Source organism: Geotrypetes seraphini, chromosome 2 (genome assembly GCF_902459505.1).
Source record: "Geotrypetes seraphini chromosome 2, aGeoSer1.1, whole genome shotgun sequence".
NCBI lineage: Eukaryota > Metazoa > Chordata > Amphibia > Gymnophiona > Dermophiidae > Geotrypetes > Geotrypetes seraphini.
The window spans coordinates 275,165,819-275,192,833 of NC_047085.1; the positions used below are offsets into that span (position 1 = coordinate 275,165,819).

General features: G+C 42.7%; 1 protein-coding gene, 1 long non-coding RNA gene and 1 other non-coding gene across 5 annotated transcripts in view; 1 reads left to right on the top strand and 2 right to left on the bottom strand.

Annotated features, from left to right (window-relative positions):
* Positions 1–14,396: 14,396 nt before the first annotated feature.
* On the bottom strand, positions 14,397–23,960 carry LOC117353590. Of its 3 annotated transcripts, none has more exons than XR_004537985.1 (3): positions 23,658–23,960; positions 22,872–22,950; positions 14,397–14,959 (listed from the first exon to the last, which is right to left on the bottom strand). It is a non-coding gene; the product is annotated as an uncharacterized LOC117353590 (long non-coding RNA). The 3 variants fall into 3 exon arrangements; XR_004537984.1 differs by having other exon boundaries at positions 23,663–23,955; XR_004537983.1 differs by having other exon boundaries at positions 22,872–22,953; positions 23,663–23,955.
* Positions 23,049–23,118, bottom strand: LOC117356179. The gene has a single exon (XR_004538606.1). It is a non-coding gene; the product is annotated as a small nucleolar RNA SNORD123 (small nucleolar RNA).
* A 196-nt stretch (positions 23,961–24,156) lies between the features above and the next one.
* The window catches only part of SEMA5A (semaphorin 5A), a 1,054,315-nt gene continuing 1,051,456 nt past the window's right edge, over positions 24,157–27,015 (top strand). The window contains 1 exon segment of the mRNA XM_033929716.1: positions 24,157–24,422. The gene's annotated coding sequence lies outside the window, so the exon portion shown is untranslated.

Consider the following 27,015-nt stretch of genomic DNA (forward strand, 5'->3'; position numbering starts at 1 on the left):
GACAGACATAGCCCAAGCTTGAAGTTTGGAAATACAATTGTTTATTTTAAAAACTAAATTAGTAATATTTTGGTCAATCTCTATCAATATAAAGATATCATCCGCAAAGGTAAAAAAGCGTTTCCCAATCTGACAACTTATAAGTGTTCACAGTAGTCATATAAAGATTGAACAAGATTGGGGAAAGCGGAGAGCCCTGGGAAACCCCACAAGGAGGCTGCCAGGAATTAGAAATTTTAGAATGAGACAGTAAAAATTTAGAAAACCAGTCAAGGACAACCTGATTAAGTCCGATATCTGAAAGTAATTGAAGCAGAATATCATGATGCACTACATCAAACACCACAGACAAATCAAACTGAAGCAAAATTGAACATTTATTTTGTAATCGTTATTGTTGGATTTTAGAAAGAAGAGAAATCAATAAGGTTTCAGTACTAAAATTAGAACAAAATCCATGTTGAAAAGGTTGAAGTAGTGAAAATTTATCCAAGTAGTTGGTAAGTTGATTGGCTACAACTGATTCTAGCACCTTTGTCAACAAAGGTATATTGGCAATTGATCGAGAGTGAGAGGAGGTAGGAGGATCTAAATAAGATTTTTTCAGAAGAGGAAGGATTGTTATTTGCCCCATAGATTGCGAAAAGTATCCATTTTCCAATGAGTAATTTAGTAAAATGGTCAACCACTTTATAGCCTGAGAAGGAATATTAAGGGAAAGATATGATGGAAAAGGATCCAGTGAACATTTACACTTTCTCAACTTTTCACACAGTTTGAGGACTTGGTGTTTGGATACTGAATTAAAAGAGCAACAATAGCGATCAACTGAGCCTCTAACCAAAGCACCTCCGATAGAGTCTCAAAAATTGTGGAACATAAAAATTTGGAATTCAGTGAGGATACATAAAATTGTAATTGAAGATATGAAAAAATATCCAAATGAGACTACCCATATTCAGTACGCAGGAACAAGTTGGCAGGTACCATCATCTCTAAGAATTTGAATCAAGTAAGAGTACCCCTCCTTTTTGCTTTAAAACCAGCTGATGACATACCAGGCGGAAATGATCCATAACCACTTATAGGTAGCAAGGGAGTGATTTGAAAATTAACTGATAGCTTATCACAAATTCTTAAAGGGGCCAGCAAAAAAAAAAAAAAGGGTTTCCCAGGACAGCAGATTCTAATCTAGAGGAATGCAAAAGCTAACTAAAGTGATAAGGCTTCTAAAAACAAAGTTCCACTGGAGTCTAAGAAAAATGAGATGTAGAAAGAAACCAATCATGTATATGTATCATCTGACAAGACTCCACAAATTGGCGTAAAGATAGTAAACCAAGACCATCCTTATTTAACTGAAAACCCTAATGAAAGCCAAATTCAGCTAAAGCATCAAGCAGAAGTGATAAAGAGCTCTCTGGATTAGTTAATATAACCATGAGATCGTCTGCAAAAGCCAGAACTTTCAATTCTCTACCCACAATGGATAGGCCAGTGATATGCACGTAAAGCAGTAAGGTGCGCAATAAGGGTTCTAAATAAATAAGAAAAAGCAATGGGGATAAAGGACAACCCTGGTGAGTTCCTTGAGAAATATTAAAATGCGAGGAACGGATCCCATTGATGTGAATAGAAGTACATGGGCCAATATACAGAGCGTGTAAACAATCAAGAAACCAGCCTGAGAAACCCATGTGATAAAGCATTGAAAAAAGAAAAGACCATTCCACTCTGGCAAAGGCTTTTTGAGCACCCAAACAAGTCAAAAGTCCAGATATTCTTTACACCTGTCCCGTCACTACCATTAGAATTAGAACTTTACGGACATGCAAAACTGATTATCTACCAAGAACAAACCCAACTTGCTCCAGACCAATAATCATAGTTAAGTGAGCAGTGAGCCTATCTACCATAACTCTAGCAAAAAATTTTAGATTGACATTAAGCAGAGATATTGGGTGGTAAGAGTAAACTATATGCAGATCCTTCCCAGGTTTTGGAATTAAAGTAATTACAGCATCCATAACACCAAGAGGGAAGGAACCTTCTTCCAGACATGAGTTAAAATAGCGCACCAATAATATTCAGCCGCAAATCCATCAGGACCAGGCACTTTGCAGGTAGATAACGATTTAATAACCTGCTGAACTTCCACTGCTCGCAACAGGGAATTTAAAGAATCTCTTATCTGGGGAGTTAAATGTGGCAAAACAGAATTCTTCAAATACTATTGTACCAATGCGGGTTGTGAAGAGGAGTTTGCAGTATACAGACAAGAAAAATACTCACAAAAAATCAAAATAATTTGAATAGGGTCAATAGTATAAGTCCTGTCTAGAAGCCGAATAGAAGAAATTAAGCGAGACCCACTCCATGCCTTAGTGAGACGAGCAAGGTAATGGCCAGGTCAATTACCAAAATGAAAAAAACAAAATTTGCAATAAAAGGTACTATGCTTAAACCGTTCATGAAGAAGAGTATTTAAAGCCACTTGTGCTGCCAACATACCCCCCTTATGAGCCAAGGTAGGACGATGAAGGTAAGTTTTTTTTTACAGTTTGAAATTGACATCCTAGAGATATAATTTTAGAAACAATGCAATGATTACGTGACATATGCGATAACATCCCCACATAGCATAGCCTTGGAAGTTTCCCAATAAAGGATCAGATCAGCCTCATGTTCTGAATTAAAATGGGCATAATCTGCCCATTGCTCCACAAGGAATTGTTGGAAATGGGAATCCTCATACAAGTAAGCTGGAAAATGTCAACCACCTATACGAGTACCCAATTCCAAATCTATAAATATCAGAGCATGATCAGATATGGCCATCAGCCCAATAATAGAAGAGAGTAATCGAGGAAACAAGAATTGAGATACCAGAATATAATCAATTCGGGTCCAAGTGGAGTGAGAACGAGAAAGGTATGTATAGACTCGTTCAGTAGGATGCAATAATCTCCAAGGATCAACTGAATCTAATGTCGAACATAAATAAGAAATATTTTTATGAGGAATAGAAGTCTGCTACCTTGGGGAAGACCTGTCCAAAGAAGGATATAACACTTGATTCAAATCTCCAGCTAAAATAAGAGGAAAGGCCTCAAATTTCAAAACAGTTTGAGCCAAAGATTTGAAAAAGGCATGTTCATAAACTGTTGGAGCATAAACCACTAATAGATTAAAAGAGAGAGAACTCAGATTCACCTGCAACAAAAGAAAGCGACCATAAAAATCATTGGTCAGCAATTTGGCATGGCATTGTAAGCATTTACTAATTAAAATAGCTACTCCTTCCTTTTTACAGTTAGTTGAAGAGCTATATACTTCTCCCACCCAACCAGTTTGGAACTTCATATGATCCATTTCAGACAACTTTCCCCCTGTTTCACTAAGGTGCGCTAAACTTTTTAGTGTGTGTTTAGCGTGCACTAAATCTATTTGCTTACTAAACGCTAATGCATCCATAGACTAACATGCACGTGTTAGCACACTTTAGTAAAAGGAGCCTTTTGTTTCCTGCAAACAGGCTATGTCTATCTCCTGATGCCGGATGTAAGAGAGCAATTTAGCATGCTTAACAGCTGAGTTTACACCTGAAATATTCCAAGAAGCAATACGCAATGATGAAGGCGATTTAACCACCATCATCACAAACAGAAGACAAAATAATTTTAAATAAGACATAATAAAAACATCTAGGGGCCCATCCCATCTCCCAGATGTAAATTTGCATCAAAGTCGTGTAAGTAGATATTAAGGGGTTCATAATCAAAAGAGAAATACGTCCAAAAAATCGGCCTAAATCGGCACTTGGACGAACATTTCTCAAAAACGTCCAAGTGTCGATACTAAAAACGGGTTTTGGATGTATTTCTAAATGACCTAGGCCTTCATAGTGCCGCTGAACGACCAAAGCTAAACGGGGCATTTCGGGAGGAGTATCGAGGGCGGGATGTGGGCTGGCTTAGACTTAGTCGTACAGCATGTATAACCGAAAGTTATACAACCCACTATCGACAGAACTTGGATGTTGTGACTTAGACCATGTAATTGGACAAATAAATAAGTGAGCAATAAATTTATAAATAACTGAACAAGTATACTGATAAATAATTAAATGAATAAGTAATAACTATCTATATAAATTAATAAAAATTAAAGGCCAAAGAATATCAAATATATAATTTCATCAAAGCACAAATTCCTATTCCTATTGACTTAACTACAACAACTGCTTTAATATTATATTCTATTTTAGTTTTAATATATCAATAAATAGTTTATATACTTCTTAATGATATTAATATAGATGAATGGAAGCCAGAGGAGAACTGTATGATTGGCATATTATCACCAAGTGCCTTCATGAGCTCTTCATCTAAGAAGTTACATTCCAAATTCACTGACAGGAGATCTGTCAAGAAGACTATTTCTCATATCCTCTTCATATCACTGCTATATACAGTATATCAATTTCTCCGATGTTGTTCTTCTCAGTAAGCTTCCACCTTAGCCGAGTCAAGACCTTTTATATTCTTGTTGATGAACAAGAAATGGTCCATATTTAAGACTTTATTAAGCCACCCTGAAAATAAATAAATGAATAATCAAATAGATAAATAAGCAATTAAATAAGCAAATAAATAAATAAGCAATGAAAGAATCAAATAGATAAATAAGTAAATAAATAAATAGGTGATTAGATAAGTAATCAAATGCACATTAGTTTAGTTTGAAAATACTACTCAATCAGTGAGTCCAGAGCCATAACAGTAGATGGCAGGGAATTCAGATAGTCACTTGCAGAAGACACAGAATCAAAAGCCCGCCAGCCTGTAGAGAAATAAATTTGCAATATAGCTGGATAAGCCAATGTAAACCGCAGCTTGCGCTGAGACAGAGCAGCACAGAGAGGAGAAAATTTATATCACTTTTCCAATAGAGCAGAAGAATAGTCTTGAAAGAGTTGTACCCTATGTCCATCATAAGAATGGGCAGCAACTGATGGGGCAATTAAAAATTAGGGATGGGCTGCCAAAAATTTTCTGAGTTGAATATCAAGGGTGAAAAAAACCAAAACAAAATTGCAGGGGAATTTACAGGGTGCAGGAATTTATTCAATAAAAATCATAAAAACATATATCACATATATAAAATGAGTACATAAGCTGCAATATTTATATCCAAAAACTGGTCCTAATATTCGTGTGGATCGGACCCAACACAGTCCATGTTTCAAAAAACACTTCTTCCTCAGGGGTCCCGAATGTTGATACGTAGAGTATCAGAAAACCAGATTGGATAAACAAAATCAAAGTTGAACAGGCGTGAAAATCTCCTATCTAAGGCACTACACTATTGTTTAGTGATTTTGTTTTATTGAATAAATTCCTGCACCCTGTATATGCCACTGCAGTTTTGTTTTGCTTTTTTTGCTTTGCATTTTCACTGTAGTTCTTGCCGGTTCTTTTTGTCTTATCTTGAATATCAAGGGTGAACATTCTTCCTAAAGAGCGTACACATTCCCTAAAAAGCATGCACTATTTGCAAAGTGTGCACTCTTTTCCTAATACTGTATGTATGTGCAAACCTTTGTGCATGTGCAAACCATTGTGCATGCATGCACTATAAGGACAAGAGTGCACACTCTGTGCAAAAAAAGCACACTATTATTAGTTTAAGGACATAAGAATAGCCAGAGTGGGGCAGACTGATGTACTGTCTAGCCCAGTATCCTTCTTCCAACAGTGGCCAATCAAATTCACAAGTACCTGAAAGAAACCCTAATAGCAGCATTCCATGTCACCAGTCCCAGGGAAAGCAGTGGATTCCCCCATATCTGTCTCAATAGCACAGGCCTGCACAACTCAAAAATTATTTGGGGCTGAAATGAAGTCGGGCCGCAGGTAGTGGCCACAGACATTGCCGTGATGACAACACGCACATGCATGACATCATCACATTGACATCAGCGCATGCACAGAGACCTTCCAGACAGGCCCTGAGATGCCAGTAGGGGGTGCCAAAGGAGAGGAGAGACACTGGCAGCGGCTGATTGCCTACAGCAGTGTTTCTCAACTACTGTACTTCAAGTTAAGTACCCCCAACCAAAGACCTCCCAAGCTCCACCCTAAACCCACACAAGCTGTGCTCCAGATCCTGCCCCCTTTACTAATTGTAATGCAATTTTTTCCTTTCATTTTTCATATACACACAGCAGATATAAATTCTCAAAACTGACGCATTTCGATCACTAAATTGAAAATAACATTTTTTTTCCTACCTTTGTTGTCTGGTGATTTAATTAGTTTCTGGTTAGACTTCCTACTGACTGTGCATCCAACATTTCTTTCACAATCCAGTTCCATCCCCTTTGGGACCAGGTCTCTATCTCTTTTCCCTATGCTTACCCTCCCCAGATCCAGTGTCAATTCTCCTTTGTACCAACCACCACCACCTCTGTTCCAGGTCTCCCTCGCTCTCCCTCCTCTGTTATGATCTTCCATCTCTCTGTTCTTCCTCAGGATCTCTCCCACTCTGTCTGCACCTCCCATAGTCCAGCATCTGCCCCTTTGGTCCTGTCTTTCTTCTGCTTACAATCCCCTCCCCCTAGCATTTGTTCTCCTTTCTTCCAGGTCTTTTTCCATTTCTCCTTCCTTCCTCCCTCCCTGGTCCAGAATCTTTCCACCTCTCTGCAGTCTCTCTCTCTTCCCTCTATATACCCCCAAGTCCAACATCTTGGCCCCTCTCTTCTGCCTCCCCTTTGTTTCAGGTTTTTCTTTCTCTCTCTCTCTTCCTTCTGCTAATATTTTGAGTCTTCCCACCTTTGATCCAGGTCTTTCTGTCTCCCTCACTCTCTTTGTCGTCCCGCTCCCCAGGGCCTGGCATCTTTCTCTTCTCGGTTCAGGGTGTTTTCCCTCTCTACCTCCTCTAGTTCAGCATCTGCCCTGCCTTTCCCTGTCTTCAAGTCTATTTTCCCACCCCTCAAGGTCCTTTTCTGTCTCTCTCTCTGTCCCCCGCCCCCCCCGGTGTCCTGATCCAGCATCCGTATGGAGCCCTCGTGATGGGCGGAGCCTTACTTCTGCTGCTTCCCGCACCCAGCGAGGTCGTCTTCCACAGTCTGCCACTAAGCTGATTACAGCAGCAGCAGCAGAGCGACCTAGCAGGCTGCCGTTGGTCTCCGAGCCACGTTCCCTCTGCCGCGGTCCTGCTCCTCCTCTGACATCAGGGGCAGGACTGCGGCAGAGGGAATGTGTACGGAGACTGACAGCAGCCTGCTAGGTTCGTTCTGCAGGCTGCCATAATTATTTTGTTGGTCCTCGAAAGCGGCTGCAGCAGCACTTTTAAAGGTGAGATTAGGAGGGAAGAGCAGGAGAGTGGAGTGAGAGCCGAGCCGGGCCGCAGTGAGAACCATTTTGGGCCGCATGTGGCCAGGAGGCCGTATGTTTTTCAGGGATGCAATAGCAGAACATGAACTTCTGAACCTTTTTAAAACCCATATGCACTAACCACCGATACCACATCCTCTGAAAATGAGTTCCAAAGCTTAATAGAATGTAAATATTCTTGGGGAAGATTACAGTGGTACAATAGGACTGAAGGGTCAGATAAAAAGCATAAAGGCCCTCACTTTACAAGTCCTATTCACATTTGAGATATGCATAAATCAGCACTTAAAATATATAGTTTGCCTAAATGTCTAAGTCCCCATTTTATAAAAAGGCCCATTTACTAAGCTGTGGTAAAAAGTGACCTCACGTGTGTCTTTCCGGCCCGCTAAGGCCATTTTTACTACATGGGAAAAATGGTAGATTTTTCTGTTTCCAGCATTAATGGTCAAATACAAATCTTCCCATTAGCTTGGAAACACTTTACTATTTTGTAGGCAGTTAAGGCCAGATTCTATAAACAGCACTTAACAGTTAAGTGCCAGTCCACACAGTTGTCAATCAACCGCTAAGCATCCGTTATAGAATCATGCCTAGCGGTGCCTAAGCAGACTTAAGCATCCATGAGTTAGGCCTAATATACCGGCAACAGTCTTGGATGCCTGGTGACACCTAAGTTTGCAATGCTTATTCTCCACCCCCTAAGCACACCTACATTTTAGGTGGGCATTGGAGGGTGCCTCGACTTAGGTGCTACGCGGATATCCACATGTAAGTTCAATTAAATTAATTTTTTAAAGCAGTTTTTAATGGTGTGGTCAATGACCATGCCATTTAACCAATTTAAAAAAAAACAACAAAGTTTCAGGCTGATTTAAGTTAGGTGTCATTAGGCCTCTGTGATTAGGGCATCTAACAGCACCTACTGTTTATGTAATCTAGCCCTTAGGGCTTATCCGCAGGGCAGGATTAATTTGTCGAGGGTCCTTAGTCCCCGACCCACCCTACCATGCACCAAGGCGGAAACAGGAAGCTGCGTCAGAGGGAAGCTTTGGTCAAGCAGCACCGCTTGCACAATTACAGTTCCCGTTGCCTTTCTTACCCGCGTTGCTTGTCTTACTTTCTGTCGATGGGGGTGGGGCCGTGTTGCCAATCGGGGTGGAGCCCACATTGCCAATCGGGGGGGCCTGCATTGCCGATCGATGCTGAAGGGGCCCATCGCCATTTGGAAAAAACAATATTGATGCCCTCCTTCATTGGGCCCCCCTGACCATTTCGGGCCCTAGGCACGTGCCTACTTGGCCTATTGGTTAATCCTGCCCTGATCATGTGCTAAACAAGTGTTAATTGGTTAGTGTGTGGTAATACAGCTACACTAACTGATTAGTACAGAACATGTCTAGTCTTTGACTCTGGCCTGTCCCACACATGCAAAAATTACCACGGTAAGTACTTTTTTACTGCAGTAGGCCCCAAAGCCAGGATATGCACAAATGCGTGCAAAAGATAAGGGGGAGTGATCTGGGCAAGTTTGGAGTGGGCCAAAGGCGTGGCATGCTCAAAGACATTTTGGGCCTGATAACAATGCCTAACTAAAATTTACATGCAACTTTTTAAAATTGGCATGGTAATTAACCACACCATTAAAAAAAGATTTAAAAAAATATAAAAATTAGCTAATTAGTGTTGCACATGGAATACCATGCGGTGCCTAGCGACATCTATGTCAAGGCACCTACCAGTGCCTAATTACACCTACCTGAAAAGTAGGTGTGGTTAGGATCAGAGAACAGGCGTGGTTGACTTAGGTGTCACTTGGCATCTGTGTTAGGGACCAATAAATTAGGCCAGGAAAACCCTGGCCTAATATACCAGTTCTTACCACAAAGACACCTAGTGACATTTAAGCATGCCTAGGCGCTGCTAAGTGTGATTCTATAACCAGGGCTCAGCGGTTGATTGACAACCAAGCTGACTGTCATCTACAAATTAGGTACTATTAAGCGTCATTTATAGAATCAGGTTCTTATTCTCCATTTCAGAAGGGGACTAAACATCTCTATCCTAAAACAATAGTTCCCAAACCTGTTCTTGGAGGCACCCCAGTCAGTCAGGTTTTAAGATTATCCACAATGAATACTTATGTGAGATTTGAATGCACTGTTTTTGTAAACGTTGACCAACACTGCTGAAATTCTGCCCAGATATTCAATGCCAGACTGTGTGTATGACTTGCACTTAACCAAACAAGTTAAAAAAAGACAAAGGTAGGATTTCTATTTATGCATCCCTGTTTTCCCAGTCAGCTTATCCAGTTAAGTGCTGACTCTGCCCTTGGGCCGCCCACACAATAGGCAGTTTCAGCTGTGGTGGTTAAGAGGGGATATTCAGTGATAATATCCACGTACGAGCCGATGTCTATTCTCTTGGAGCCCAGTCGTCATGAATGAATCCGGTAAGAGCCTTTCTTATGCAATTAACTCAAGTTGTGCTGTATATTGGACCCATCCTTCCTTTAGTACACCATACAGCTGCTCACACTGTAACACACCTTACCCATATTGAAACAGTATGCTGTCTTCAGAGGCTCTCCGGAGGATCTTGGTTTACTTGGGTCACTATGAGAAGAGTCACTAAGAAAAAGACATTTTCAGAAGCTCTAGACAATGTAGTGAGGTCAAAATCATGGCAAAAAGAGGGAATGATATTGATTTATTTTAGCTGCTACAGGAAATCTACACAAAATTCACAGTAATGGACCTTGTTTATTAACCTGTGTGGTAGGCTAAACCATTTGTGTACTTCACTTCAGGAAAATGTTACCGCAGATTCACTAACCATAATGCTGTGGCTTAGTGAATCTTGCTGTTAATTGAATGCATTGCTTCAGCCTATAATATCCCACATTTTCAGCTGTAGTTATGCAAAGATAATGGGCCCTAATTTAGGCCTACCATCTTTTAAAGGAACCAGTAGTTGAAGAAAACTGAGTTTCTTCCTCACTCCATAATCCCTTTAAAATAAGAAGTTTTACTCAGACTCGCCCATACCCGGATCCATTGTGAAATTGAAGAGCATCCATTCCCACCCCCAAACTCCACTCCCCACTCACAAACATACTCTTAACCCCCCTCCCCCCAATGCAAGATTACAGTTTTGGAAGAGGGAGTAACCAGGCTGGGAGTGATTGAGGATCATACCTGTCCCCATTACTCACCAGGAATAGCTGGTTTGTCCCTGGAGTTTGCAAGGGCAGGGATAGCATGACCAGGTTACCCATTCCAGAAGGGAGACTTTTGGGTTTTAAAATTACATCCCAAAGCAGTCTAGTATTTGTAGTCTATGATTCTATTGACTGAAATCAGTGCTGAAATCAGTGCTGTAGGTTACAATAATGCACCAGGATGAGGTTGGCAGAAATCCAGGACTGGCCAAAAAGTCTCTCTTCTGGAATGGGTAACCTGGATATCCTAGGCAGGGATAATTTTCAATTTCCAAAGAATCAGGAATTGGGAGTTGATCTATGCAGATGCTCATTTTTTAAAGGGATTATGAGTGAAGGACTATTTTGTAAAAAAGAAAGAAAGAAAAAAAAAAAGAAGATAAGATCTTGCATGTGGCAATAGAAATTACCACATACGAGGGGCCGCTGAGAAGTTCTCAGCCCAACCAACAAAGTCGGGGCAGGCTCCATCCAGGGTTATACACTTAGAGCTCTTTTTACTAAGCTGTGGTAGCATTTTTAGCGCACGGTAACCCCTGTGCTACGCGGGGAAACAAAAGCCAGCTCAAGGGAGGCGTTAGCGTCTAGCACGCGTGGCAATTCAGTGTGCACTAAAACTGCTAGCGCAGCTTAGTAAAAGGAGCCCTTAGTCCAGCGATTTTCCACTTTTTTCATCCCATATTTTTCCAACGCAACAAAAAAAGTGGAAAAATCGCTGGACTAACGGCCTCTTTTATAAAGCCGTGCTAGCGGCTGCGCTAATGGCTCCCGAAGCCCATAGAGATTTAAAGGGCTTCGGGGCTGTTGCCGCACAGCAGCTGCTAGCGCGGCTTTCTAAAAGAGGCCGTAAGTATATAGCCCTCGATGGAGATTGCTCCAACTTTGTTGGTAGAGCTAAGAACTTTCAGCGCCCCCTCGTATGTGTATATTTACACATAAGTACTATTACTCCATTCATTCTAGATCAGTGGTTCTCAACCCTGTCCTGGAGGTGTTCCTAGTGATCTAGAACAGCGGTCTCCAACCTTGTCCTGGAGGACCACTAGCCAGTCGGATTTTCAGGATAGCCCTAATGAATATGCATGGGGCAGATGTGCATTCCTATCGTCTTCATTACATGCAAATCTCTTTCATGCATATTCATTAGGGCTATCCTGAAAACCCGACTGGCTAGTGGTCCTTCAGGACAAGGTTGGGGACCACTGTTCTAGATCACTAGGAACACCTATGCTTATTAGGGATGCACTGCCTAAAATTTTTCATTCAGTTTAATTTCCCAAGTTGTTCGCAGGAAATTTCTTTGTTTGGGAACAGAATGCACTCTTTCTGAAGTAATTTCCCAGTAGTGGTAGTGGTTGTTCCCCCCTGTTATTTCAGGGTAAAAACAGCATTAAACCACATGTAAATTTTCATTTCAAATGAATGCATATCCCTGATGCTTACAATCACATGAAAGTAGGTGCTCTGTTTTCCAAGCAACCGCTTCTACGTGTGAACACTCTTGAGCATTAAAACATAAGAGAAGCCCTCTAACATTCTTCTCCCCTCTGATCTTCATCTAGCCCTTCCATGGAGTTCCTTTCTCATTACAATTCCTGTAAACCGTGCCGAGCTCCACAACTATGGAGATGGTGTGGTCTACAAACCCAAGGTTTAGTTTAGTTTAAAGAGTGAGATCAAGGTCCATCGAGCCCAACACCCTGACTTTGATGGCAGCAAGCCTAGATCACAATTACCCGGCAGATCGCAAAAAGTACATCGCATGTCTAATTATTTAAACGGCTAACATGATGGTTTTCCCAAGTCTTCCTAACTAATATTTGGCTACTCATTTCTAATAGAGTTTTCATTCAAGAACTTGTCATTTATGAAATTACCCTCAGAATAGGACACTGGTTAACAAATTCTTTCATTCAATCAATTTTCTATACCGTTCTCCCAGGGGAGCTCAGAATGGTTTACATGAATTTATTCAGGTACTCAGGCATTTTTCCTGTCTGTCCCGGTGGGCTCACAATCTATCTAATGTACCTGGAGCAATAGGGGATTAAGTGACTTGCCAGGGTCACAAGGAGCAGTATGGGTTTGAACCCACAACCTCAGGATGTTGAGGCTGTAGCTTTAAGCACTGCGCCACACTAGACAAATGCATTGATCAGGCCTGAAAACTATCACAGCGATAGAGCAAAAGAAGGAGCTCTGAAGACGTTGAGTTCCCCATTATCTTCTGCTATAAATAATGTTCCCTTTTGTTCCAGTTCGTCCAAATGCTTAGTTTGTCTTTTGATTGTTTACAGACCTTAATGTATTCCCTTTTTTATGATTATATTATATACACCGCCTTGAAGTCTGAATAGGTGGTATAACAAATTTTTAATAAACTTGGGAAACTTGAGAAAAATATTTCCTCACCTAGTGACAGTCATCGCCAGTTTTACCAACTCACTTCTGCAACTGCACAGTGGTAGAAAAATCTTTGCAACTTTGCCTACAGAACTTGGAGTATCCTGCAAAGATGTATTATGCTTCGGGCTTTTGCTCCTAGGTGTTTAAAGATTTGTAAATGTAGGTGTTTATTTTCCAGCTTCTTAATGGCTCTTTGAGGGAACAAAAATTTGGTGTTTCTTGGTATTTTTGCAGCCACAGAGACTTTTGTTGGATTCCTTTTCCAGTGGAATCTAACATGTATATGTGCTTCACTTAGGTGTCTCGTTAGCACAGGAAAACTGAGTGGAACATGCAAGACAAGCTAGAGAAGGGTTGAGACAGTACTGGGGGGAGGGGAGGGGGTCCAGTATTTATCTAATAACTATTTTGTTTTATTTTTTGCACTGTAGTATTTTACTGATATTTATCAGTTAAAACCTAAAATCAGGATCCCTAATTATACACCGATGACCAAGGTGATAGTATAAACACAAGTTTTTCTACCTTTGTGTGGTAAGCAATCGCACTGGCCATAGAGGACATCTACCAGCAGTGCTGACAGATATTCCCTCTCAGCAGACACTGAGCTGGTATGCGCTGGCCAGATGGTGCCATTCTCCTGCCAGTAAACAGTGGGGCTTTTTTAATTGTTGCTTCTCCTGCACTCCATTGCCAACCCATCTTCAAATTGTGCCAAAGATAAAAGATACAATGTTCCTTATTCTGTTCTATGGCTGCTACCAGATACTGAGCTTGCTATGGGGGGGTAAGGGGTGGAGGAGGGGGGAGGGAAGAGAGAGCACTTTTTTATGGCTGATATAAAAAGCAGTAGCTGGCTTCATATTTGCAATGAAGGTTTCTGTTTCTCCAGACCTGTCCAGATCTGTTTCTGCACTACAGAAATGAGTTTGTGTTGTTCTTTTTCCAATAGCATAAAATCCAGGGTTTGAGTTACCTCAGCCTAGAACTCAAAATATTTACAAAAAGCCTGACTCAATGGCAAGGGAGAGAATCTCAGCTATCGCTCAAGGGTGACATCTACTGATCAGACTTAGTGGGTTCTGGAGAGAAACAAAATTATGGGCCCTGGCCAGGAACAATCACTGCAGTGACATGGCTGAGTGGGAGTTATTAAACAGAGGAAAATCCACAGGTAAATGAAGTCCTTTGCAGGTATGCAGGGGCTGATTCTAACTGAGCTGGAGCAGAGGGGAACTAATGGGTATTGCCTGGAAAATCCAGTATTGAATGGTTGACATATTAGATGTAGTTAAACAGAATAAAATCAACTTTGTAAAATAGATATTAGATCAGATTTTTATTGTAAACCTTTTTGTTTCAGAGTCTGGGAAGAACACAAACAATTTCTTTTTTCAAATTCCACTTCTGAGGACACTACATAAAACTGGCCATGAGAAAAGCAAGGTTAATATCTGCTGCCTTAACAGACTGTCCTTGAGCTTTAATGATGAAGAATCAGAAAGAAATTGACTGTGTGCCTTTATCAGAGACGAAATGTGTTTCTGAGAGAAAGAAAGAGGAAGAGAGGTGGGAAGAGAGAGAGAGAGAGAGAGTCTCAGATTGAAGCCTCTAGCTCAGACAAGACCGGGCAATTTGATTCAAAAAGTAGCTCTGTCTCTGGATGAAGACGTATCCCTTTTCCAAGTTTAGCTGCATTTACTCAGTGTATAAAAGCAAACAAACTTTTGAAAATATATGTAGAGATGTTTATAACCAAAAGATATATTAAATTACATGCCTCAGGCAACTATGCACAACCTGCATGCAGCCTTATTTAAATATGACTGGAAACACTCGCATACTCCTTCTCCATAGAAAACAATGGGGAAAAGTGCTGCATCAGAACAGACTTAGAAAATGGTTTCTTTCACGTGCAAAAAGAAGCACGCCGCTGCAAAATATAAAACATAATGCAAATATATTAAAACAGAGCAAAAGCCCTTACCATCTTTGCATTTTATATTAATCAACTGTGTTCCTGCTCATAAATAGCCTTAGGTGTCTGGGCCAATCAGACCCTCAAGGGGAAGCCTGACATTTTGAAGAGGCGGACCTGCCTGCCATAGGGAGTGGGCATCCCTATGGCCATCCTTCATCAGAAAGGTATGGGGGGTATTTGCGGGGAGCATCAGGGGTGGGTGACCCTGGCAGTGGGAGGGAGTGGGTACTCTCCTCCTGAGGGTGTTAAGAGTGTTGGGGATCACCGGTGGCAGGAGGGAGTGGGCATCCCTCCTGCTGGGGTGTCAAGGAGGATTGTCAGGGTGTCAGGGATCACTGGTGGCGGAAGGGAGTGGTCATCCCTCCTGATGGGGGTGTCGGGGAGGGATATCAGGATGCTGGGGATCACTAGCAGCTGGAGGGAGTGGGCTTCCCTCCTGCCAGGGATGTTGAGGGATCACTGGCAGTGGGATTTTAACCTTGGCTTTATATTTGTGGTATATCATAAGAACTTAAGAATTGCCATCTCTTGTTCAGACCCTGGGTCCATCAAGTCCGGTGATCCGCACACGTGGAGGCCCCGCCAGGTGTACCCTGGCATAGTTTTAGTCCCCATATCACTGTATGCTTCTCAAGGGAGATGCACATTAGTATATACCATTCAATATCCATTAGCCTCTTAAACTCCTCATTACATTCTATCAGGGCTTCAGATATGCCATTTGGTCACCAGACATTTTCCATGGTTTGCCAAATATATTTTTTATGGCTATGACTTCTTCACTAGCCCCATTATATTCATATTTTCTTCTTGTTTTTTTTGTTTTTATCAAACTTTTAAAGTGTTACGTGCAAAAATCAATAACTTAATCCTTATATAAATTTTAAAACATTTTGGTTTAATCATTTTTCATTTGTTCTTTATCTCATCGGGAAGGGACTTGTCATTTTTACATGTTTTGCCGTTAGGCTGCTTCAAGAAAGTCCCCTAAAAACAGGGAGATAATTAAAGGTAGTAAACCTTCACTCTTTTACCATCTAATATAATAAAATGCTAGGCCGCGCATGCGCACTAAAAAAAACGTGTTCCCTGATCCGTCCCGAAAACACGAGTGCGCATGCGCACGTTTTACGTCATCACCTACTCTCCACCTCGCGCCACCGATCACTGTTCCTCCTGCACCATGCCACGCCAGGCATGTCCGCCGCCGACCTCAAACTCCTGGGGGCCGCTGGTGCATGTTGCTGAGGTCCCGCCTCCCGCTATCCGCCCTACACGGCGCCGCCAGACCAGGCCCCTACACTGAGATCCGCGATCAGGGTTGCCATTGGAAACCCTGCCGCAGCTCGCGGCTAAAGTAGGGGGACAACAATCGCGCTTATGTTCAAGCCGCCGCCACGACTCCTCTCTCGAACCGCACCAGGATCGAGAGAGGAGCTGCGGCGGGGGACTTGAGCATAAGCGCCATTGTTGTCCCCTACCTGCCCAACATAGCTGCAACCAGTGTACTCCAGCAAAGCACAGCCGCCATGACATCACACATCTCCCATACCGTCACGGCCAACCCGGACTGCTGCAGCATCACAAAACCCCTACCGTGTCACTAATGGCAGCACTCCACTCCAAAACACAACCCCCACCCAAATCCAAAGACAGGGAATGAAGGGAGGGAACGGAGTAACCACCTGCACTCCCGAAAGACGAGGAGGGTGAAAAATCAACTTCCAAACATGACCGTGCGCGACTAAGGCCGAAACAAACCATAGCGAAGCTGCGGCGGCCTTCCTCACCCGGCTCACATTTAATCCAAATAAACAACCGGGGGCTGCCTAAAGAAACAAACTTTCACGGTGCTTGGGCCCGCAAAACAATTCCTGCCGTTCCCGAAATTTACCCCACCGTTCCTTCCCTTCCTCCATCAGGTACAGTTCATCTCCGCCTATGTTAAAAGGAGCTGCTTTGAAATTGGAGCCCTGCCGCCACCGTAACACGTTCCCTCTGCGCCGCGGTCCCATATGTCAGAGAAGGGGCGGGACCAAGGCAGAGGGGAACGTGGCTACGGCAGTGGCAGGCCTCCGATTTCGACGCGGCTCCTTTAACATTGTGTGGATTCACTGCACCTGATGGAGGGAGGGAAGGAAAGGTGGTTGGACGCTGTTGAGCCCCTCTTTTAGCCTCAGACCCTCTCCTAACTGCTCCCTCCTGTCTCAGACCACTGGAGCACCTGATGGAGGGAGGGAAGGAAAGGTGGTTGTGTGCTGTTGAGCCCCTCTTTGCCCTCAGACCCTCTCCTAACTGCTCCCTCCTGTCTCAGACCACTGGGGGGAGGTGCCTGTCTTCAGCTGCAGGGATGGAGGGAGGGAAGAAGAAAGAAGGGGCCCTGGCAAGCCAGTTATCAAAAGCCAACCATAGCCTGGGACCCCTAACATGATATGAATAATGACCAGACAACAAAAGGTAAGAAAAATAATTTTATTTTCTGTTTTGTGATTACAATATGTCTAGATTTAAATGTGTCTTGAGGGAGGCTGCCGCTGCGGCTTTGCACAGAGGGGCACCATTTTCGTGGGAGCCGGCCTTCGGAGAGGCATGGGACGCGGGGACGGATTGCGGAGGGGCTGCCGCTGCAAAGGGCTTTGAGGGGGAGCCAGCCAGACCGCGAGTGTGGGGACGTTGTAAGCGCGGATTGGTCAAGGAGCCGCCGCTGCCGAGGCTTTGAAATTGCTCTCCCACCGTCACTCCCTCCCGCCCCATCTCTGCCTCTGCCCCTGCCCAGGTTCAAAAAGCAGGAGACATCTAGCCACCCGTTAATCTAACGGGTCTTAAACACTAGTATACCTTATATTTAAGTAAATTTTTCTTTCTAGGAGCAAAAATGATTCAAAAACTATATTAAACCCTTACCCCTTTCAAAACTTGTCTGTACCATCCCGATCCACATAATATTTGTTGAGATAAGATGGCCACAGCGTCTTTTTTGCTTAAATAAATACCTCCCCCTCACTGACGACATCAGATAAATTTTAAAATTTATATAAGGATTAAGTTATTGATTTTTGAATGTAACACTTTAAAAGTTTGATAAAAACAAGAAAAAGAAAATATGAATATAATGGGGCTAGTGAAGAAGCCATAGCCATAAAAAATATATTTGGCAACCATGGAAAATGTCTGGTAACCAAATGGCATATCTAAAGCCCTGATAGAATGTAATGAGGAGTTTAAGAGGCTAATGGACATTGAATGGTATATACTAATGTGAATATTTTATCAATGTCTGATTTTTGACTGCGGGATATACTGTCTCAAGGGAGATGTGCATCTAATTTACCCTTACCCGTATCACTCTATGCCACTCTTAAGGAGATGTGCATCTAGTTTACCCTTAAATCCTAAAATTGTTAATTTGAACTTAAACTTAAGAGAGTGGGCATTCCTCCTACCATGATTGCCAAGGGGATGGGGACTCTGGCAGCAAGAGGGAGTGGGATTCCCTCCTGCTGTCCTTCAATTCTTTATTATTATTATTATTTGCGAGGGGGGAGCTGTGAAACCTTACTTTCCTGTCAGTGCCTGAGCCAAACAGCACTCAGGCACTGACCAGAAAGTAGGGTTACAACAGCTCAGACCCAGTTGGAAAATTTTGCCCACTAATGTGGCACAATGAGATTAGGGAATCACCCAGCAATGATAAAGATTCGCCCGGAGTGCTTCTTTAAATATTGATGAGCCCGTTTTACTATTGCTTTAATATTAATTACCTCATTGTACTACATTTGCATGGTAGAGTGAGAGACTGCTAAGAAGCTTGGACAAGGCTGTTCTGATAATCGGCCAGAAAAATACTGGCATGCTAAACCAGCTGGAAACAGTTTAGCGACCATCGTTAAGGATATGGTAAGTTTTGAGAATCCTCCTCTAGAAAGTTAAATCTATCACTCTTATTTGTATACTTATGCTGTTTCAACTTGTATTCCTATGTACAGAATGGCATTACAGAACAAGGGAATTTTCTGAAGAAAAATAGGTAGAGATTGTTATACATATAAATACAAGTTGAAAAAAACAAAGTATACATAGTAATAGTGATTTTTTTAAAATTTATTTATAAATCTTTATTCATTTTTAAAAGCCAACATAAAGTACAACAGGCTAACCAATAATTAGTACATATAAACAGCACTCATTACAATCAAATTATATAATAAGTATATAACACCCCTCACCCACACCCTCCAGCCACCCTCCTGGATGTATATAGTACTCATTCAAAAATTAAAGGGAACTACTAATTATCAATTCTTACAAAAGTTTGTCAATGGACCCAAAATCTCTTTGAATTATTATAGTGTCCCAATTGTAAACAAATTTATATTGTCAGACTTACAAAATTTGGCATAAGGTTTCCCACCAAAATTAACAGTAATGGTTTTAACTATCACTCTCTTAGGCACTATGGGTAAATCCCAATCCTTCCCATACCTCCTGTGCCACCATCTCCCCAGAAATCTGCCACATAGAAAGAAAAAAACTAAAAAATAAAAAAAATAATAATAAATAAATAAATAAATAAATATATATATATATATATATATATATATATATATATATATATATATATATATGCTATTCACTTTTGAGGGTCTAAAGGTGAATTAACAAAAGCAATGTTTTTCTTTAAAATTTATTTTTTGTAGTACATATTTATTTCCTATATAAACATACAGTGTAAGGTCGTTCCATCAATATGCAGCTGCACATAATTGTGAATGAAATATATGACTGGATATGTGTGCAGGGTGTGTCCCTTTACTGTGTAGAGCTCAGAGAGAGTCAAAAGGTAGGGAGGGAGAGCGAACAGTGTTAGGATAGCAATACAGAACAGAGTGTATTTCAAAGCACTTTGAAAACTGCTAACAGCCACAGTCTCCTGAGGAGAAACCAGTACTCTCTCTGGCTTTTTGCCATAATTGAGCTGGGCCAGTGGAGATTTTCTCCCCACACAAATCCCACAATGTGTCCTTTCTCTTTCAGGGCACATGACAGGAAAAAAAAATGTTATGGCTTTCTTCAAGTAGATTTTCAGGAAAATATAATGGGGAGCTAGGCAAGCAGTAGCATGCTGTATTTGAGCCTCAGGCAAAAATAAATTTGGGTCTGAGGTCTCAGAGGTCAAGAAATACTTTGTTAAGTGTACAGGTTAATCACATTTTAGTGGTAGCACTTCATGATGCAGAATGGAGGATGGTAACAGAGCACCTACACTCAATGCATGCCTCGAATGTCTTTTTGAACACTGGTAATATTTTTCCCAAATCATTTTTAATGACAGTTAGCATGTAGCAAACCCAAAGGCAGAGGATATTCACCTTCCAGAGTCATTACACAGGGGTCAAACTGAGCTCCAAAGCTCCTGGTTTGAATCTCTATGCAAATCAATCAGACATGAATCATTTATGCTTAAATGAATTCTTGGTATAAGAGCTGGTAAAATCTCCATCGTTTGGAAGAACACATGCTACTTTTATTGTCAGGTGAATCAGGCTTAAAAGATGTTGAACAGGGAAGCCAGGGGAGTTTAAATGACTGGAGGAGAGGGGCTGAATTAAGAAGCAGAATAACTCTTTACTTGTTCAGATCTGTCCACTCCATCCTCATTCCCTCCTTAGGCTACCTAGGAAGAGAGGGGCCAGAGCCCTAGAGCAAAAAGCAGTAAAACGCGGACCTCACGGATCTATACCCGCACGGCCTTAAAAATCTGAGGTCCGTGTCCGTGCCACTTGTAGTTTCTGTCTCTGACAGACCTCGATGAGATTTTAGTGCTGACGGATCCATCTCAGCATAGGGAGGGAAAAGTATTAGGATCCGTCAGCGCTAAAATCTCATTGAGGTCTGTCAGAGCAAGAGACTAGTGCTGGGGCGGCAGAGCAGAAGCCAAGAGAGCGGGGAAATAGGTTTCGTAAGTGCGTTATGGAAAAGAAGTCTCCAAACGTTGCTGGGTGCTGCCGGGGTTCAGTCTGAGGATCGTAGGCATGAGACAGAGCCTCGGCTGCTTTCCTTCATTTCTTGGAGAAGGGGTAAAACGTGGGCCTCAAGACCTCAATGAGATTTTAGCGCTGACGGATCCTAATACTTTTCCCTCCCTATACTGAGACGGATCCGTCAGCGCTAAAATCTCATCGAGGTCTGTCAAAGACAGAAACTACAAGTGGCACGAACATGGACCTCAGATTTTTAAGGCCGTGCGGGTTTAGATCTGCGAGGTCCGCGTTTTACCCCTTCCCAGAAGCTGAGAACACTGTGCTCTAACTCAGTGGGCTAGTGCAGTCTCACAGCATTCTGCTCCCTAATCTAGCTCCATCTGTCCCTTACTCTCATTCTCCCCTCCTCCTGCCATCTTGTCCGTGACATGAGGGGAGGAGCCAAAGTAGACACAGCAACAGTCTCACAGCCAAGACTTAATTTGCAGACAAAAAAAGTAGAATTGTGGATCTGGGAGAGAGGTGGGCAGGCCAGGTTCAGTTAGAATAGGAGAAGAGGAGTTGAATTAGGGCAGTGGTCTCAAATTCAAACCCTTTGCAGGGCGCATTTTGGATTTGTAGGTACTTGGAGGGCCTCAGAAAAAAATAGTTAATGTCTTATTAAAGATATGACAATTTTGCATGAGATAAAATTCTATGGTTTATAAATCTTTCCTTTTGGCTTAGTCTTAATAAAAATATTGTAATTTATAGCTAAAGAGACATATGATCAAGAAACTGTTTTATTTTACTTTTGTGATTTTGATAAACATACCGAGGGCCTCAAAATAGTACCTGGCGGACCGCGAGTTTGAGACCACTGGATTAGAGTGTACTGCAACTGTTCTTTGCTCTGCTCCAGGCTCATACCCTCCCCTCCAGGCTGCCAGGATGGGAGGTGCTGGGACAGAACAAAAAATCTGCAATACAAACGTGTTTTCCATTCCATGCTCACCTTTCTAGTTGTAAAAACTTGGAATGACCTTACTGAAATGACCAGAACGGAACCTAACCACACCAAATTCTGGAAGAAACTGAAAACTCATCTATTTGACACCTAATCACTTGTATCCTCTTCTCCTCCTGTATCTTCCTGCCCTCCATTGTCCTCCCTACCCTCTTCTAACCCCTTCCTCTGTAATGTTGCCAACAGCTTGTATAGGTATGTGCGACACATAAATGGAATAGATAAATAAACATGCTCTGAAGCCTGAAAAATAGAGCTGCATTCCAGGCCATGACCCCCAGAAATGAAGCTTGGGGTGCCAGCAGAGGGCAGGTGATGAAGAGGAGAGGAGGTGAAGACTGAAAAGAAGGTGTGAGAAAGAGTAAATGCCTGGGTAGTACCAGAAGAGGTAAATAGGTGAAGGAGTGGGGGGGGGGGGGTGCAAAGTTCCAGTAGTGCCTCTCTCAGTCTTTCCCTGTGATACTTTTTCTTTCTTTCTTACTGGTGGTATTGCATATTAATTGGGAGTATCTTGAAATTTTCACTGGCTAGGTGTGCAGGGCCTTGTGCATCCATGTCAGCTCTCACACTCTCCATGTTTCAGGGAGAAGGTGGAGGAAGGAACAAGAAAGGTGATGGACACCACAACGGGGAAGGGGGGGGTATGAAGCAGAGAGATGTTGGACACTATTGAGGGGTGGGGGGGGAGAAAGAGAGAGAGAGAGTTAGATATTTTGGGGAAGGCCTTTAGCCAAGAGCTGCCCCTTAGTGAAGGATGGGGTGCACAGCTAAAAGTTCATAATGAGCATTGGGTACTCGTAGGTCAGCCCTACCTATCTGCTCCTTTCCTTCTAAAGAAAAAGCACTGTATAATTTTTAAAGTAAATTTAATAATTACAGTTATTGGTTGGGTTTCTCCAAGCAACAAGGAGTCTCTGTCCATAAATCATCATTCCTAGTCTTCAGCGGTGTCAGAACTGCTAAAATGAAAGGTAGAGATGAAGCAGGCAAAAGGAGAAAACACACTTTGGTTTAGCTGTAAATGTGATCTGTAAGATGTTGGTTGCATAATGGTGGTGAATCAGGAAATGGATGGCCTTTTTCAGGTCATGTATATCAGTTCCCCAGAACTCATCATTTTCACCACACATATGTCTCTTCAGTTCCTGGAAATGAAGTGTCTGGCTTTTAAAGCTAAAATAAATATGTGGGGGCAGCTGAACTGTAGCTGATTTATACCTACAACAAACATACATGTTTTGATTGTTGTTGTTTGTTTGCTAAAACAGGTATTAAGATAAGCTCCCTGAACAAATTTGTATTGAATTTATGTGGTTCTAGGAAAATGCCATCAGTATGACAGGAATCCCACTAGGGCACTATAAACCTTTTATTCCAACAAGAACCCAATATAACCACATGTTCCATAAAAACGCCCTCCCTGCAAGCAGGCACTATGAAATCTGCAAAAGTGTGCTGTTAAAAGTCACACTGATTTATGAACATTTCTATCGGAATGACTTTGGCATGCAATTAAATAAACTTTTCAACTTGCGTTCAAATCGTTCATCTGAGCTGCCCTGAGACACTTGAATCCACTTACCCTACTTCAATGCATAAGAATCACAGTGGCAAACATCATTTTTTCGTAAATGAATAGAAAGAGTAAAGCCAAAAGAGATACCGTACCTAGGCAAGATGCTTGCAAGTCTAGCGCCAGAGTCAATGTGCCACGTCTCACTCTTGCTCCCTGGGAAGTGTGTACAGTGGGCTAAAAATAACATTTAAACACAGAGATGAAAAATAAGCAGGGAGTGGTCAAGTTTACCCATCCTTTACCGCAACATATACATTAACCCTCCCCCCCCACACACACACTATTTATTAAACAAATGCAACCGATATAGAAAGATAAAAAGAACAAGTAGGTTGTGGGAAGAGAAGAAAGTTTCTTTGCAAAAAGTTTGTTAAGGATGTCGACTGTGGCGATCGCAAGTCTTATTGGGCGTAAGCGTCGCGTGGAAGAGTGGGCGTGTCGTCGCGCGCCATGAATGGAGGCGAAGCCCTCGCCGGTGTCAGATTTCACGGCGAGCCGCGGAGAGTCCCGCAAGGGTCCTGGAGAGGGAGTCCGCGAGCAGGCTGTCCCTTCATTGGCTCGGCGGCTTCGCTCCCGTCGCAGGGAGCCCGCTGAGGCTCCGAAGAAATCGGGCGCTGGTGCAGCCGCCGCCAGGCTCCCTCCGATCTGCCGAGGGGGGCTATGCCTGAGGTGGGCGAGGAAGGAGAGAGCTGCTGCTGCTGCTGCGCATTGGCATCGGGCCCGCCAGTAGGAGGAATGGATCTGTTCAACTTTTGAGAGCCAGCGAGGACAACTGCGCCGCTAGTCGCTCCAGCTCAGCCCGGGGTCTGGAGGTTGCCGCCGGATCTGCTCGATGAAGGGCGCTGGGACCAGGTGAGACGCTCGTTCCTTTCGCAGCGCTTTGTTGTGATTGTTTGGGGACCGTTCGATCGCGTGCGCGCATTTGTCTGTTAGAACGTGGGTCGCTCTCGCTGTTTGCAAGTAGTAGGAAGATCAGTTTTTTTAAAAAATAAACACGGGACACTGCAAGCCACAAATAAATCTTAAAACACTCTATTTTTTTTTTAGTTATTATTATTCTTATAAAATTTTCGCCGGATTTTTATGGGATGGGGAAGATGCTTTTTTTCTCTCTCTCTCGAGTGTGCCTTGCAAGCATCAAAACTTTCTGCATTCGCGATAACAACCTATGGAAGAGCGACGACCCGTTTATTAGCTAGGGAAGCTGAAGACCAGAACTAGAACAAGTCAGATAGGGCTAAGCAGACGTGGTTCTCGTTTAAATCGATTTGTGAACCGATTTCACCCGGATTCCTGGTAGGTGACGGGGTTGAGATCAAAATGAGATTACCGAACTTCCTTTCGAAACTTCCCCGGGGCAGCGAGGGATTTCATCGTTATGATTCTTTCATCATATCCGAGCGTGCGATTTGTTTCTTGGGCTGCAGCTATGCAGGGGAAAATATTGTTGCCGAATTGTCTAGGATTAATGCACTCCGGGGGAAACGCGCAAGAAGAATAGCAACAATAATGGCCGGTGGAGCTATCGATCATGCAAGGTGCCTCTTCCGAGTGAAGAAAAAAAGTCAGCTTGGTGGGTGACATGCAATATTGAGCAAGCTCCTCCATTGCGTGAACGGAAGAGTCATTTATCCTGTTTGGGGCATTTAGGAAATGTTGGCACGATCGCAATATTGGTTGCGTGGTCGGGACAGACAATCCCCCTATTAACGAAGCAGATAAGTCCCAGAAAATCAGTTAACTTTTTGATGTTTGTACCTCTATCGGTTTATCTAAACATACACGTACAAAAGGCTAGGCATTCATTTCTAGTATCAAAGCAGCAAAAAACCTCGCTCTGGATATGACAGTGGGCTCAGGGGCATCACTGTATGCGCGGTTCTTTCTGGAGCTGGACGCGGGTGCCGCGCGGCTTGCCACCAGCAGGGGGCACCCCGAGCAAATGCTCCGCCAGTTCAAAGGCGGCAGCTCCGAGCTCTTGGTGGTGGTGGTGGTACCTGGGCAGACCCGGCTGTCGACTTAGCACTAAGATCTCCCATTTTATGAGGGACCCTCTTTTCAAATACTAGTTTTAGAACGGGCGAACTGTGCCGTGATGAGGTTGAATGAATTCCTGTACAGGTCTCAAGGGAAAACAGCCCAGTGTACCCCAATTGATTCGGTCAGAGTATGCTGCTGATTTGTCTTTTACTGTTTTGGTCGCTGATGAGCCGGAGCAAACTCTAGAAGAGCCGGAAGTTTCCCAGCAGGTTTTAGCGCCTTTGAAGTTTTCCCTTGACGTTTTTGCAGTGGTATTAATATCTTTAATAATAGCGTGCAGTTTTGCTTGTTGCTTTCCAAAGGCTAATTTATAGAAGAGCTGGACGTGTCCACATGAGTTTTGTGATGGGTGTTTTGTCTTCCTCCTAGGGGATTTAGCAGCCAGAAACTAGGTAATAAGTGCTGCAGTATTTATTTCCTGATATTACAGGATCCTAATACTTTTCCCTCCCTATGCTGAGATGGATCCTTGTCATCGAGGTCTGTCAGAGCCAGAAACTAACTATAAGTGGCACGGACCTCAGATTTTTAAGGACGAGCGGTTTTAGATCCGCGAGGTCTGTCAGGTCCGCGTTTTACCCCTTCCCCCCCCCCCCCCCCTTGTCGGGAAAGGTTGTTAGTCCACTTTAAAAGTACAGTAATAAATAGTGGTTAGAGCACCAGGCAGAGAAGCCCAGTTCAAATTCTGCTGCTGCTGCTGCTCTTTGTCATTTTGGGCAAGTCACTTAACCCACATTGCCTTAAATTATAAGGCCCTCAGGGATAGGGAAATATCTAGTGTACCTGAATATGAGCCACTGTTGAAAAAGGTGTGAAATAAATGAAAAGAAAGTGGTACTAACAGTATAATTTTTGTTTTTAAAAAATTATAGTTAATCTCCTAAAAGGTATCACTATGGGCTCCTTTTACAAAGGTGCACTAGCATTTTTAGCGCACACACAAGATTAGCGCACGCTGAAAAATTACTGCCTGCTTAAAAGGAGGCGGTAGCGGCTAGCGCGCGTGGTATTTTGGCATGCACTAAGCGTGCGCTAAAACCGCTAGCGCACCTTTGTAAAAGGAGGCCTGTATTTTGCTTTCTTTTATTTATATTTATTGCATTTTGGAGAGAACATCTGGCACATTTCATTGGGTTTTCTAGACCCACAAAAAGACTCCAGTTTTAAAAAATGTAAAACGTACTGTATGCTCACAAGTGAAATAACAGTTGGTGTACAAAGGATTTGGATTTTTAGCTCAAGATCAATTACAATAGGTTATTTTACTGTACCTGTACAAACTTAGGGCTCCTTTTATCAAGCTGAAGTAGAACGTTTTACCGTGTTGTGAGGTAAATGCTCCAGTGTTCACATGAATTGAATGAGCCTTGGAGCATTTACCTTGCCAGCCCACAGTAAAATGCTC